Consider the following 14,358-nt stretch of genomic DNA (forward strand, 5'->3'; position numbering starts at 1 on the left):
GCTCTGGAGATTGTTTCCCAGGGATATCTTCTGGATTTCATAGCCTCGTCTCCAAAGGGGAGAGAGGCATTCTTACGTTGTGTTCAAGACCTTCTGGTCATGGGAGTGATCCACCCAGTTCCAAGGGAGGAACAGGGGCAGAGATTCTATTCAAATCTGTTCATAGTTCCCAAAAAAGAGGGAACTTTCAGACCAATCTTGGATCTCAAGATCCTAAACAAATTTCTCAGGGTCCCATCCTTCAAGATGGAGACTATTCGAACCATCCTACCTATGATCCAGGAGGGTCAATATATGACTACCGTGGATCTAAAGGATGCTTATCTCCACATTCCGATACACAGAGATCATCATCGGTTTCTCAGGTTTGCCTTCCTAGACAGGCATTACCAGTTTGTGGCTCTTCCCTTCGGGTTAGCCACGGCACCAAGAATCTTTACGAAGGTTCTAGGGTCCCTACTGGCAGTTCTAAAGCCACGAGGCATAGCGGTGGCTCCTTACCTAGACGACATTCTGATACAAGCGTCGACTTTTCAAATCGCCAAGTCCCATACGGACATTGTTCTGGCATTCCTGAGGTCTCACAGGTGGAAGGTGAACAAAGAAAAGAGTTCTCTCTCCCCTCTCACAAGAGTTTCCTTCCTAGGAACTCTGATAGATTCAGTAGAAATGAAGATTTTTCTGACAGAAGTCAGGTTGTCAAAGCTTCTAACTTCCTGCCGTGCTCTTTATTCCACTTCTCAGCCGTCAGTGGCTCAGTGTATGGAAGTAATCGGCTTAATGGTAGCGGCAATGGACATAGTTCCATTTGCCCGTCTACATCTCAGACCGCTGCAACTTTGCATGCTCAGTCAGTGGAATGGGGATTACACAGATTTGTCCCCACTGCTAAATCTGGATCAGGATACCAGGGATTCTCTTCTCTGGTGGCTATCTCAGGTCCATCTGTCCAGGGGAATGAGCTTCCGCAGGCCAGAATGGACTATAGTAATGACATATGCCAGCCTTCTGGGCTGGGGCGCAGTCTGGAACTCCCTGAAGGCTCAGGGCTCGTGGTCTCAGGAGGAAGCCCTCCTTCCGATAAACATTCTGGAACTAAGAGCGATATTCAATGCTCTTCAGGCTTGGCCTCAGCTAGCGGAGGTCAGGTTCATCAGATTTCAGTCGGACAATATCACGACTGTGGCCTATATCAACCATCAGGGGGGAACAAGAAGCCCCCTGGCAATGTTGGAGGTTTCAAGGATAATTCTATGGGCAGAGGTTCACTCTTGCCATCTTTCAGCTATCCATTTCCCAGGAGTAGAGAACTGGGAGGCGGATTTTTTAAGTCGGCAGACTTTTCATCCGTGGGAGTGGGAGCTCCATCCGGAGGTATTTGCCCAGTTGATTCAACTATGGGGCAAACCAGAACTGGATCTCATGGCGTCTCGTCAGAACGCCAAGCTTCCTCGTTACGGGTCCAGGTCCAGGGACCCCAAGGCAGCGCTGATAGATGCTCTAGCAGCGCCCTGGTCCTTCAGCCTGGCTTATGTGTTTCCACCGTTTCCTCTGCTCCCTCGGCTGATTGCCAAGATCAAGCAGGAGAGAGCTTCGGTGATTTTGATAGCTCCTGCGTGGCCACGCAGGACTTGGTATGCAGATCTTGTGGACATGTTATCCTTTCCACCATGGACTCTGCCGCTAAGGCAGGACCTTCTACTTCAAGGTCCTTTCAAACATCCAAATCTAATTTCTCTGCGTCTGACTGCTTGGAGATTGAACGCTTGATTCTATCGAAGCGTGGTTTTTCGGAATCGGTCATTGATACCTTAATTCAGGCTCGAAAACCTGTCACCAGGAAAAGCTATCATAAGATATGGTGTAAATATCTTCACTGGTGTGAATCCAAGGGTTACTCATGGAGTAAAGTCAGGATTCCTAGAATCTTATCCTTTCTCCAAGAGGGATTGGAGAAAGGATTATCTGCTAGTTCCTTAAAGGGACAGATTTCTGCTCTGTCTATTCTTTTGCACAAACGTCTGGCTGAGGTTCCAGACGTTCAGGCATTTTGTCAGGCTTTAGTTAGAATCAGGCCTGTGTTTAAACCTGTTGCTCCGCCATGGAGTTTAAATTTAGTTCTTAGTTTTTCAAGGGGTTCCGTTTGAACCTTTGCATTCCATAGATATTAAACTTTTATCTTGGAAAGTTCTGTTTTTAGTAGCTATCTCCTCGGCTCGAAGAGTTTCGGAGTTATCTGCTTTACAGTGTGATTCCCCTTATCTGATTTTCCATGCAGATAAGGTAGTTTTGCGTACCAAACCTGGGTTTCTTCCTAAGGTAGTATCTAATAAGAATATCAATCAGGAGATTGTTGTTCCTTCATTATGTCCTAATCCTTCCTCAAAGAAGGAACGTCTTTTACACAATCTTGATGTGGTTCGTGCTTTAAAGTTTTATTTACAAGCTACTAAGGATTTTCGTAAAACATCTGCTTTGTTTGTTGTCTACTCTGGACAGAGGAGAGGCCAAAAGGCTTCGGCAACTTCTCTTTCTTTTTGGCTAAGAAGCATAATCCGCTTAGCTTAAGAGACTGCTGGCCAGCAGCCTCCTGAAAGAATTACAGCTCATTCCACTAGAGCGGTGGCTTCCACATGGGCTTTTAAAAATGAGGCCTCTGTTGAACAGATTTGTAAGGTGGCGACTTGGTCTTCGCTTCATACTTTTTCTAAATTCTACAAATTCGATACTTTTGCTTCTTCAGAGGCTATTTTTGGGAGAAAGGTCTTACAGGCAGTGGTGCCCTCCGTTTAAGTGCCTGCCTTGTCCCTCCCTTCATCCGTGTCCTGAAGCTTTGGTATTGGTTTCCCACAAGTAATGGATGAACCCGTGGACTGGATACACCTTTACAAGAGAAAACTAAATTTATGCTTACCTGATAAATTTATTTCTCTTGCGGTGTATCCAGTCCACGGCCCGCCCTGTCATTTTTAGGCAGGTGTTTTTTAATTTTAAACTACAGTCACCACTGCACCCTATAGTTTCTCCTTTTTTCTTGCTTGTCTTCGGTCGAATGACTGGGGGTGGCAGTTAGGGGAGGAGCTATATAGACAGCTCTGCTGTGGGTGTCCTCTTGCAACTTCCTGTTGGGAAGGAGAATATCCCACAAGTAATGGATGAACCCGTGGACTGGATACACCACAAGAGAAATAAATTTATCAGGTAAGCATAAATTTAGTTTTTTCTTATTTAAGACACTCTCAGCTATGGTTTGGCGCTTTATGTATTAATATAAAGTTTTAAATATATGTATTTTACTTATATTTGCCATGAGTCAGTTCTATGTATATTTCCTTTTGCAGACTGTCAGTTTCAATTTGGGAAGCATGTTTAGTAAGTTATTTGTCTTACCTGGGGTATAGTCCTTTTTTTCAAATTGACTGTTTTTTCCTGTTAATTTTGCGGGCAAAATTAGGCTCGCAAAGGGCGCAATATGCTGTTATTTATTGCGTCATTTTGGGCAAGAAGGTACGTCTGCGTCTTTTGCGTTGTGCATCATATTTGGCACCAAAAAATGTTGTTTATTTTTTCACCCCACTTCCTATATGCCTCTTGCCTTCCATATGCTCAGAGGGCCATGCTGTTTGCATTTTTTCCCATTCCTGAAGCTGCCATATAAGGAAATTGTAAATTTTGCTTTAATGTTGTTTTTTCTTTTAGATTTTGCAAGATGTCTCAATCTGATCCTGTCTCAGAAGCAACTGTTGGAACTCTGCTGCCTGATCACAGTTCTACCAAAGCTAAGTGTATCTGTTGTAAGTTAGCTGAGATTATATCTCCAGCTGTAGTATGTAATAGTTGTCATGATAAGCTTTTGCATGCAGAAAATGTTTCCATCAGTACTAGTACAGTTTCTGTTGTTCCTTCAACATCTAATGTACATGATATCCCTGATGATATGAAAAATTATATTGCTGATGCGATACAGAAGGCTTTGTCTGCTATTCCACCTTCTAATAAACGTAAAAGGTCTTTTAAAACTTCTCATAAATTTGATGAAATTTCTAATGACCGACAACATACTGAAATATCCTCCTCTGATGAGGATCTCTCTGATTCAGAAGATCCTACCTCAGACATTGACACTGACAAATCTACTTATCTTTTCAAGATTGAGTATATTTGTTCCTTGTTAAAAGAAGTGTTGGTTACTTTGGATATTGAGGAGTCTAGTCCTCTTGATATCAAAACTAGTAAACGTTTAAATTCTGTTTATAAACCTCCTGTGGTTACTCCTGAGGTTTTTCCAGTTCCTGATGCTATTTCTGATGTGATTGCTAAGGAATGGGTTAAGCCTGGTACTTTTTTCATTCCTTCTAGGTTTAAAAGGTTGTACCCTTTGCCAGCGGCTAGATTAGAGTTTTGGGAAAAAATCCCCAAAGTTGATGGGGCTATTTCTACTCTTGCCAAACGTACTACTATTCCTATGGAAGACAGTACTTCTTTTAAAGATCCTTTAGATAGGAAACTTGAATCTCATCTAAGGAAACTTATTTATATTCTGGCTATCTTCTCAGGCCTGCCATTGCTATGGCTGATGTTGCGGCTGCATCAACCTTTTGGTTGGATAGCTTAGCGCAACAGGAAACAGATCCTGATTTGTCTAGCATTGTTCGTTTGCTTCAACATTCTAATCATTTTATCTGTGATGCTATTTTTGATATCAAAATTGATGTTAAATCCATGTCTTCAGCTATTTTAGCTAGAGGAGCTTTATGGCTCAAATCTTGGAATGCTGACATGGTATCTAAGTGTAGATTACTATCTCTTTCTTTCCAAGGTAAAACTTTATTTGGTCCTCAGTTGGATTCAATTATTTCAACTATCACTGGGGGGAAGGGAGTTTTTTTGCCTCAGGATAAAAGATCTAAGGGTAAATTTAAAGCTTCTAATCGTTTTCGTTCTTTTCGACAGAACAAGGAACAGAAAACCAATCCTTCCCCTAAAGAGTCTTGTTCCAATTGGAAACCTTCTTCAAGTTGGAATAAATCCAAGCCTTTTTAAGAAACCAAAGCCAACCCCCAAGTCTGCATGAAGGTGCGGCCCTCGATCCAGTTCAGCTTGTGGGGGGCAGATTGAAATTGTTCCAAGACATTTGGAGGGTATCGAATAGGATTCAGTGTAAGACCTCCTGTGAGAAGATTCTTTCTCTCTCACGTTCCAGCAAATCCGGTGAAGGCTCAGGCTTTTCTGAAGTGTGTTTCAGATCTTGAGTTTTCAGGGGTAATAATACCAGTTCCGTTTCAGGAACAGGGTCTTGGGTTTTATTCAAATCTATTCATTGTCCCAAAGAAAGAAAATTCATTCAGGCCAGTTCTGGATATGAAATTTTTGAATCGTTTTATAAGCGTTCCAACTTTCAAGATGGTGACTATGAGGACTATTTTGCCTTTTGTTCAGCAAGGTCATTATATGTCCACGATAGACTTACAGGATGCATATCTTCACATTCCGATTCATCCAGACCACTATCGGTTTCTGAGATTCTTTTTTTTTTTTCTAGACAAGCATTACCAATTTGTCGCTCTTCCATTTGGCCTAGCAACAGCTCCAAGGATCTTTTCGATGGTTCTCGGTGACCTTCTATATGTAATCAGAGAACAGGGTATTGCGGAGTTTCCTTATTTGGACGATATCTTGGTACTAGCTCAGTCTTGACATTTAACCGAATCTCACACGAATCAACTAGTGTTGTTTCTTCAAAGACGTGGTTGGAGGATCAATATACCAAAGAGTTTCTTGATTCCTCAGACAAGGGTCACCTTTTTAGGTTTCCAGATAGATTCAATGTCCATGACTCTGTTCTTAACAGACAAGAGACAAATGAAATTGGTTTCAGCTTGTCGAAACCTTCAGTCTCAATCACTCCCTTCAGTGGCTATGTGCATGGAAGTTTTAGGTCTCATGACTGCAGCATCGGACGCAATCCCCTTTGCTCGTTTTCACATGAGACCTCTACAGCTTTTTATGCTGAATCAGTGGTGCAGGGATTATACTCAGATATCACAATTGATATACTTAAATCCCAACATTCAACTCTCTCTGACTTGGTGATTAGACCATCTTTGTTTAATTCAGGGGGCCTCTTTTGTTCATCCTACCTGGGCTGTGATCACAACAGATGCAAGTCTTTCAGGTTAAGGAGCTGTCTGGGGATCTCTGACAGCACAAGGGGTTTGGAAACCTCAAGAGGCGAGGTTACCAATCAATATTTTAGAACTCAGGTTTGGCCTCTGTTAAAGAGAGTACCATTCATTTGTTTTCAGACGGACAATATCACAACTGTGACATATGTCAATCATCAGGGTGGGACTCGCAGTCCCCTAGCTATGAAAGAAGTATCTCGGATACTTTCTTGGGCAGAATCCAGCTCTTGTCTAATTTTTGTGGTGCATATCCCAGGTGTAGACAATTGGGAAGCGGATTATCTCAGTCATCAAACCTTACATCCGGTGGAGTGGTCTCTCCATCCAGATGTATTTTGTCAGATTGTACAGATATGGGGTCTTCCAGAAATATATCTGATGGCTTCTCATCTAAACAAGAAACTTCCCAGGTACCTGTCCAGGGATCCTCAGGCGGAGATGGTGGATGCTTTAGCAGTTCCTTGGTTTTACCAACCTGCTTATATCTTTCCACCTCTAGTTCTTCTTCCAAGAGTGATCTCCAAGATCATTATGGAACAATCGTATGTGTTTCTGATGTTTGGATGTCCAGTTGCCAGCCTTGGCCACTTCCTCTAGGACCAGACCTTCTGTCTCAAGGGCCGTTTTTCCATCAGGATCTCAAATCGTTAAATTTGTAGGTGTGGAAATTGAACGCTTAGTGCTTAGTCATAGAGGTTTCTCTGACTCAGTGGTTAATACTATGTTACAGGCTTGTAAATCTGTTTCAAGGAAGATTTATTATAGAGTTTGGAAGACCTATATTTCATGGTGTTTCCTGGCATTCTTTTAGAATTCCTAGAATTTTACAGTTTCTCCAGGATGGTTTGGATAAAGGTTTGTCTGCAAGTACTTTGAAGGGACACAATTCTGTTTTATTTCATAAAAAGATTGCTAAGCTTCCTGATATTCAGTGTTTTGTTCAGGCTTTAGTTTGTATCAAGCCTGTTATTAAATACATTTCTCCTCCTTGGAGTCTTAATTTTGGTTTTGAAGAATTTGCAAGCTCCTCCTTTTGAGCCTATGCATTCTTTGGATATAAAACTACTTTCTTGGAAAGTGTTGTTTCTTTTGGCTATCTCTTCAGCTAGAAGAGTTTCCAAATTGTCTGCTCTCTTTTGTGAGTCTCCTTTTCTGATTTTCCATCAGGATAAGGCTGATTTGTGGACTTCGTTTAAATTTCTTCCTAAGGTTGTGAAGTCTAACATTAGTAGGGAAATTGTTGTTCCTTCCTTGTGTCCTAATCCCAAGAATGCTCTTGAATCTTTGCATTCTTTGGATGTTGTTAGAGCTTTGAAATATTATGTTGAAGCTACTAAAGATTTCAGGAAGACTTCTAGTCTATTTGTTGTCTTCTCTGGCCATTTCTTTGGCATCTTGGTTGAAGCTTTTGATTCATAAAGCTTATTTGGAGGCGCGACAGTCCCCACCTCAGAAGATCACAGCGCATTCTACTAGATCATTTTCCACTTCTTGGTCTTTTAAGAATGGAGCTTCAGTTGATCAGATTTGCAAAGCAGCAACTTGGTCTTCATTGCATACATTTACTAAATTTTACCATTTTGATGTATTTGCTTCTTCTGAAGCAGTCTTTGGTAGAAAAGTTCTTCAGGCAGCTGTTTGTTTGATTCTTCTGCTAATGTTTTAAGTTTTTTCTTTCAATTCATGAGAAAAACTTATTTTTTGTGGATTTAATTTTTTCAGTGGAAAAAGGCTATGTTTATTGTATCCCTCCCTTTCTAGTGACTCTTCTGTGGACTTCCACATCTTGGGTTATACTATCCCATACGTCACTAGCTCATGGACTCTTGCCAATTACATGAAAGAAAATATAATTTATGTAAGAACTTACCTGATAAATTAATTTCTTTCATATTGGCAAGAGTCCATGAGACCCTCCCTTTTTCTGGTGGTTATGTTTTTTGTATAAAAGCACAATTATATTCCAGTTCCTCTCTTTTGTATGCTTTTCTACTCCTTATTTTATCACCCCACTACTTGGCTATTCGTTAAACTGAATTGTGGGTGTGGTGAGGGGTGTATTTATAGCCATTTTGAGGTTTGGGAAACTTTGCACCTCCTGGTAGGATTGTATATCCCATACGTCATCGCTCATGGACTATTGCCAATATGAAAGAAATGAATTTATCAGGTAAGTTCTTACATAAATTATGTTTTTACGTGCTGGAGTGTATTAAAATGTGTACATGTGGCTCCTTTACCCGTATTTCCGCATTTGAAATAGCTGATTTATCCTGTGGTATCTCCACCTATACTGAAAGTTTCTGGACTTAATTCCAGGCTATTAACAGGCAATATAAACACAGCCAGCAGAAGAAAGGTGGAGGGTAGAAAAGATAGCTAATAGAATAGTTTTCTATTGTTCTTTCAAAGTATTGGGCTTTAGTTATAAAAAAAGTTATAAAAAAACCGGATATAAAATAACGAAGAAAGTGTGTGTACACAAAGTGATAACATATTGAGATCTCATTTTACCTACAAGCTTAACCCATTGTAATAGGCTGTGGTTTCAAAGCAAAAAAATCAGCATTTTCATATACACAAATAAACCTGAAAATGCTATTTCTCACACATTCTCATATATAACAGCCTTCTGTTATATTATTTGTTGTTTATGACTGTCCATTTGTAAATATCCAGAATTGTTTGAATTATTTTAATTAAAATCTCCTTTGTGGCATATAAAGTTACATACATACCTAACTCTAAAACCTCTTATATAAGAAAGCCGTTTTCCCTTTAGGGAGCACTTGTACATACTTTAACCCTGCACACAGAGATTGCTTTTGTTTTAAAGCCTTTTTTAATCCTAAAATGCTACTAAAATATTTTCATGAAAACATAACTTTGTGACCGCTACCTACTCCAACTTTCATATTGTTGATTGACAAACATTTTGGGGGTGAAAAGATTGGCAAAATGAAAGAGGAGGATGAACACAAATCCCTAAGCTTTGTGATTGCGGTTAGTAAATACCTATATTGTAAACTATAGGGAACAGGGTCCTGAAATCTTTCTGTCCCAGACTGCCCTCCCTGGCTTGTTTTGTTTTTTTGTACCTCTTCTATAGCACTGCCAAGTCGGTTGGTACATTACTAAAGATCAAATTAATACTTTTAAGTCTTTTCTTGTATATTTTTAATGATGTTCGTTGTGTTTAACATTAGATACCACACATTGATAGTTTCAGTGGATGAATGGCTTGCGTCACCTTCTAATGATAGGGACATGTAACCTTGCATTGTATGTATGATTCATACATCTTAAAAAAATGCACGTGCACATACACATTGAATGCCATAGTGTTTATATTTAAAGTGACACTATTTTTTTTTTATATGTTAATATGTTTAACATCATTATTAAATATATTCCGTCCGGATGATTTTTCAGATAAAGCATATTTTTGTTTTTATTATAATGTTTGTGAGACAGTTTTAAGCCCCCTAACCAAGCCCTGTGTTGTCAGATGTATAAGTTCGTCGCCTGCTGGCTCTCACAGTGTCCAGCTTTCCCCCCTTGTGTTTGTCAGCTTTGCGAATATGCTAGTGCGTGCACCCCTATTGAACAGCTTATAATTTGCATCTCAGACTGCAGACCAAACATAATATTGCTCATTTCAGCATCGCGCACTACAAATGGATCATTGTCTAATGGTGGATATTATTATTATTATCATTTATTTGTATAGCGCCACAAAATTCTGTAGCGCTGGTGTGGTGGTCTCACATCATCCTGTATAGGTCTTCTGCATGCAAGTGATCGGATTGATTAACATTGGTGTTCCCCATCACCTCTGTTGAACGATCCGATTACTTGTAGAAGACCTATACAGGATGGTGTCAGGCCACAGTTTTAATAAACAGTTGCCTGCGTAATGCATACATGAATAATGCCTTTCTGGCTTTTTCTCTCCCCAGTGTGTCAGGAACTAGCGCACCTCACTTGCAGCCTCCTCTCACCCACACGCAGCCTTCTCTCAGTGCTGCCTCTCCCTCACGCGCAGACGATTTTTATTATAGTGGTGAAAAAGTTTTATGCACGGCAGTAAGTGGTTAACAGTAAAGCGCGTGGCTAGTAAAGGATGCTGGAGTTTGAGAAGTAGTTACTGAGACATTGGAAGGTAATGTATGCTTGTGTCTTTTTCTTTGCAGTGTTGTGTCACTGTGAGGGGGGCACAGAGCTGACATGATTTGTGTGCGCACACTCTCGGGACTGACATCCACTCTCCTCAATAGTGTGTATGAGCTCTTTATATATCTAGGTGTGACCTGGAGTTTACCATATTGAATCTGATTGGAGGGGGGCTTGTCAGCATAGGATCTTAGCACAGCCGTTTTATGAGGGCATCCCAGCATTGCACAGCCAAAACATTGGAGTGAGATACTTTTATGTAAGATAACTTACCATTTTATTATTTTCCATATTTGTGTTATCTTTTAGCAATTTCTATCTTTACTAGCTATATGAACTTATTTTGTACTGCAACTACACTGGCCCTTTTAAAGTATTTTTCCACTAGTCCAGACTTGAAATGTGGGTTTATAAATTATTTCATTGTGTAGAGCTGCCCTCTGATTGACTAAACAAAGTTAAATGGTCTTTTAAATACATGATAAAAAATTAGTTTTGTGTTCCTTTAAGAGAGATAAGAATCCAGTGCGGTGTGACAAGATTTTTAAAGAAAATTATATAAGGAATGACAAGAGCACTAAAAATGTAATGGAGTGTTTAGCCTATTCTTACTAACTACAGTCTAACCAGTCTTGCAAGTTATACAATCATGTCTGCATGCTGCCTCGAACAAGAAAACAAAACCTGGGCCCCTATCAACTTCCAGTATGTAAATGCCTGACTCAAGGTTCATTCACAGATTTGAATAAATTCATTTTTTAATTCTTTGTTTATAAATATTCCCATTTGTTGTATCTGGCACTTCCATAGGCTGTGGAATAGGATATATGATGATATTATTTAATACAAGGCGATAAAAAAAAAAAAAAAGCCACCCCAAAAACTAAAAAAAAAAAAGCCTAAAACTAAGCCCCAAATAGGTACTCACTGTTCCTGAAGTCCGGTGGTGAAGGTCTTCTTCCAGACGGCTCCATTATCTTCATCCGGAGAGAAGGCGGCGCAGAGCGAAGGTGCAGAGCGGTCTTCCCCGATGCTCGGATCCGGAGCAGCAGTCGTCAGCGGTGGGGATCCTCAGCGGTGTGGAGGCTCCTCTTCATCCAATCTCTGTCGTACACTAAAAATTGAATGGAAGGTACCGCATTCAATTTGGGGTACCTTGCATTCCTATTGGCTGAAATTTTTAAATTGGCCAGTAGGATTAGAGCTACTGAAATCCTATTGGCTGTTCAAATCAGCCAATAAGATTTCAGTAGCTCTCATTACTGTTAGAGAGGGACTTAGTATTTTTTTGCCTGACAGCAGGAGCGAGCTGCACTGAGTGTAATGGCGCGGTCGGGCCGGGCTGTGACTAGACAGCTGGCCAGATGCGCTCTGTGTAAAAAAAACAGACCCGCTCAGAAGAGCACAGAGAGCGGATTTGGAAAACACTATTTTTTAATAAAACTTTGCAGGCAATATTTGGTTATATAACTCTAGATTATGATGTGGTTCTAACAACTGACAAGCACGCAGCAGTCTTGAATGGAAGTTCCGGTTTTGGAAACACAAGGAGGCATTAACCGCAATGGAGCCTTAACACAAACCGCTTTGTTTGGAGAATTACCAGGATCCGGCATGAGACATATGCCAAGCTTGGAGTGATCAAGTGGTAATTATACAAGCTAGTGTTGGAGCATATACTGGAACTTTGTACCGCGAATGTGGTGAGACTGCTTGCTCAGTAATTCTATCATAGTTGGTTTTCCAATCAGTAACACTGGAACTGCTTTTTTGTAACACATTTCATTCACAGAGCGTGTGATTCACACTAAGTGCTCTGTCAAAACGGACATTTGTCTATCTGTGTCTCTTGGGAATAATGTTGCAACAATTTATCTTTCACACATTGGTTGTTTGTTTGTAACAGTGCATAGTTTAAGGAATGTTATATACTTCGAACAATTATTTGTAATAACCGTAGTTTTACGGTAGTGTGTTAGATAACAGTACTTACCAGGCCTGGTTTCAATAGACACTCCTTTTATTGTAATTAAGGGTTTTGGGAATTTTTGTTTTTGACATGTGTAGGTTTAGCAAATAAACCACTTGTTAATTATGCAATTTGAGTGCTGCCTTGTCATTCTTTTTCACAGCATTTACTTTTAGCTGTGACTACTCTCTTATTCATTTATTTAATATTACATTATGACTGCTAGCACCAAATTTGTTTTTGTTTGTGATCAGGATAGAGTGCACACATTTCATTAATTAGTAAAAAAAAAAAAGCCTAAAACTAAGCCCCAAATAGGTACTCACTGTTCCTGAAGTCCGGTGGTGAAGGTCTTCTTCCAGACGGCTCCATCGTCTTCTATCTTCATCCAGAGCGAAGGCGGTGCAGAGCGGTCTTCACCGATGCTCGGATCCGGAGCAGCAGTCGTCAGCGGCGGTCTTCAGCGGTGGGGATCCTCAGCGGTGTGGAGGCTCCTCTTCATCCAATCTCTGTCGTACACTAAACATTGAATGGAAGGTACCGCATTCAATTTGGGGTACCTTGCATTCCTATTGGCTGAAATTTTTAAATTGGCCAGTAGGATTAGAGCTACTGAAATCCTATTGGCTGTTCAAATCAGCCAATAAGATTTCAGTAGCTCTCATTACTGACAGCGGGAGCGAGCTGCACTGAGTGTAATGGCGCGGTCGGGCCGGGCTGTGACTAGACAGCTGGCCAGATGCGCTCTGTGTAAAAAAAACAGACCCGCTCAGAAGAGCACAGAGAGCGGATCTGGAAAACACTATTTTTTAATAAAACTTTGCAGGCAATATTTGGTTATATAACTCTAGCACTAATATAATGTTATATAATTCTGCACTATGTGCAGAATTATATAACATTATTTTCTATGTTTACTGTCCCTTTAATGTTAGGATTTTTTATTTTAAAGGGGGTTGTTAGGTTAGGGGGCTTAGTAATTAAATTAGTTATTTGCGTTGTGGGGGTTGGTGGTTTAAGGAGATAATATTTTAATTAGGATTATTGTGATGTGGGTGTTTGGCGGTTTAGGAGTTAATAGGTTAATTAGGTTTATTGCGATGTGGGGGTTTGTCGGTTTAGGGGTTAATTACTTTATCATTTTGCAATGTGGGGGTTGGCGGTTTAGATGTTTGTTACTATTTCTTGCGGGCGCTTATTTTTTTTTTTTATTAATACTTCGTATGGCGGTTAGGTTGTTTTTTTGTGTTATACTTAGTTCGGGTGGTTAGGTTTATTTATTATTAGTGCGGGCGGTTAGGATTTTTTGTTATTTCGTACAGGCAGTTTTGTGGGGTTTTTTTGTTATTTCGTGTGGGTGGTTGCGTGTTTTTTTTCTTCTTAATGCTGCGTTTTCCTACGCTGCATCCATGTGGATTCTTTTGGCTGCCTTGCGCAGCCAACATTCTTTTGGCTGCCTTTCGCAGCCAACATTCCTTTGAGGATGCGTGCGCAACTGGCTACGGACGCGTTACAAACGAGATTATATCATAGATGAACTAGATAGATACTTTTTTTTGTGGAATTATGGTTTATCAAATGTTTGAGTGTTTGTTTGTTTTTCTTAAATCATAATTATATATGGTCACCTTTGACAATGACTTGTACATTATAAATTAAACCTATTCTAATTTCATTCAAAAATGATAAAGCTTCACAAAATTATTATTAATACCCATGCTTTGCTGCAGAATGAGAGCACAATTGTTTTAGGCACATCAAAGACTGATTTTAAAATTCTTAAAAGTAAATACAGTATTTTATAAGTATGTTTCTTAAATGTACACACCAGACACCATGTGACTTTGTTCTCCTTCACATATAAAAAAACAATCATGAACTATTTTAGAAAAGGGATACCCTTACTTAGTGACTGCAAGGAACCCAAATGATCTGAGTTCTATTGGTAGAATCCATTTTTGATATAGTTTTAGATATTTATGTACAATGGCTTTTTGTATTTATCCACCTCAGCTATATTTAAACTATTAA

The 14,358-nt window shown here is 39.9% G+C and overlaps 1 protein-coding gene across 3 annotated transcripts in view; it reads left to right on the plus strand.

Moving 5' to 3' along the window:
* Positions 1–14,358, plus strand: part of LIPE (lipase E, hormone sensitive type) — a 96,321-nt gene that overhangs the window by 67,505 nt on the left and 14,458 nt on the right. The window lies entirely within an intron of this gene.

This window comes from Bombina bombina, chromosome 8 (genome assembly GCF_027579735.1).
Source record: "Bombina bombina isolate aBomBom1 chromosome 8, aBomBom1.pri, whole genome shotgun sequence".
Classification (NCBI taxonomy): domain Eukaryota; kingdom Metazoa; phylum Chordata; class Amphibia; order Anura; family Bombinatoridae; genus Bombina; species Bombina bombina.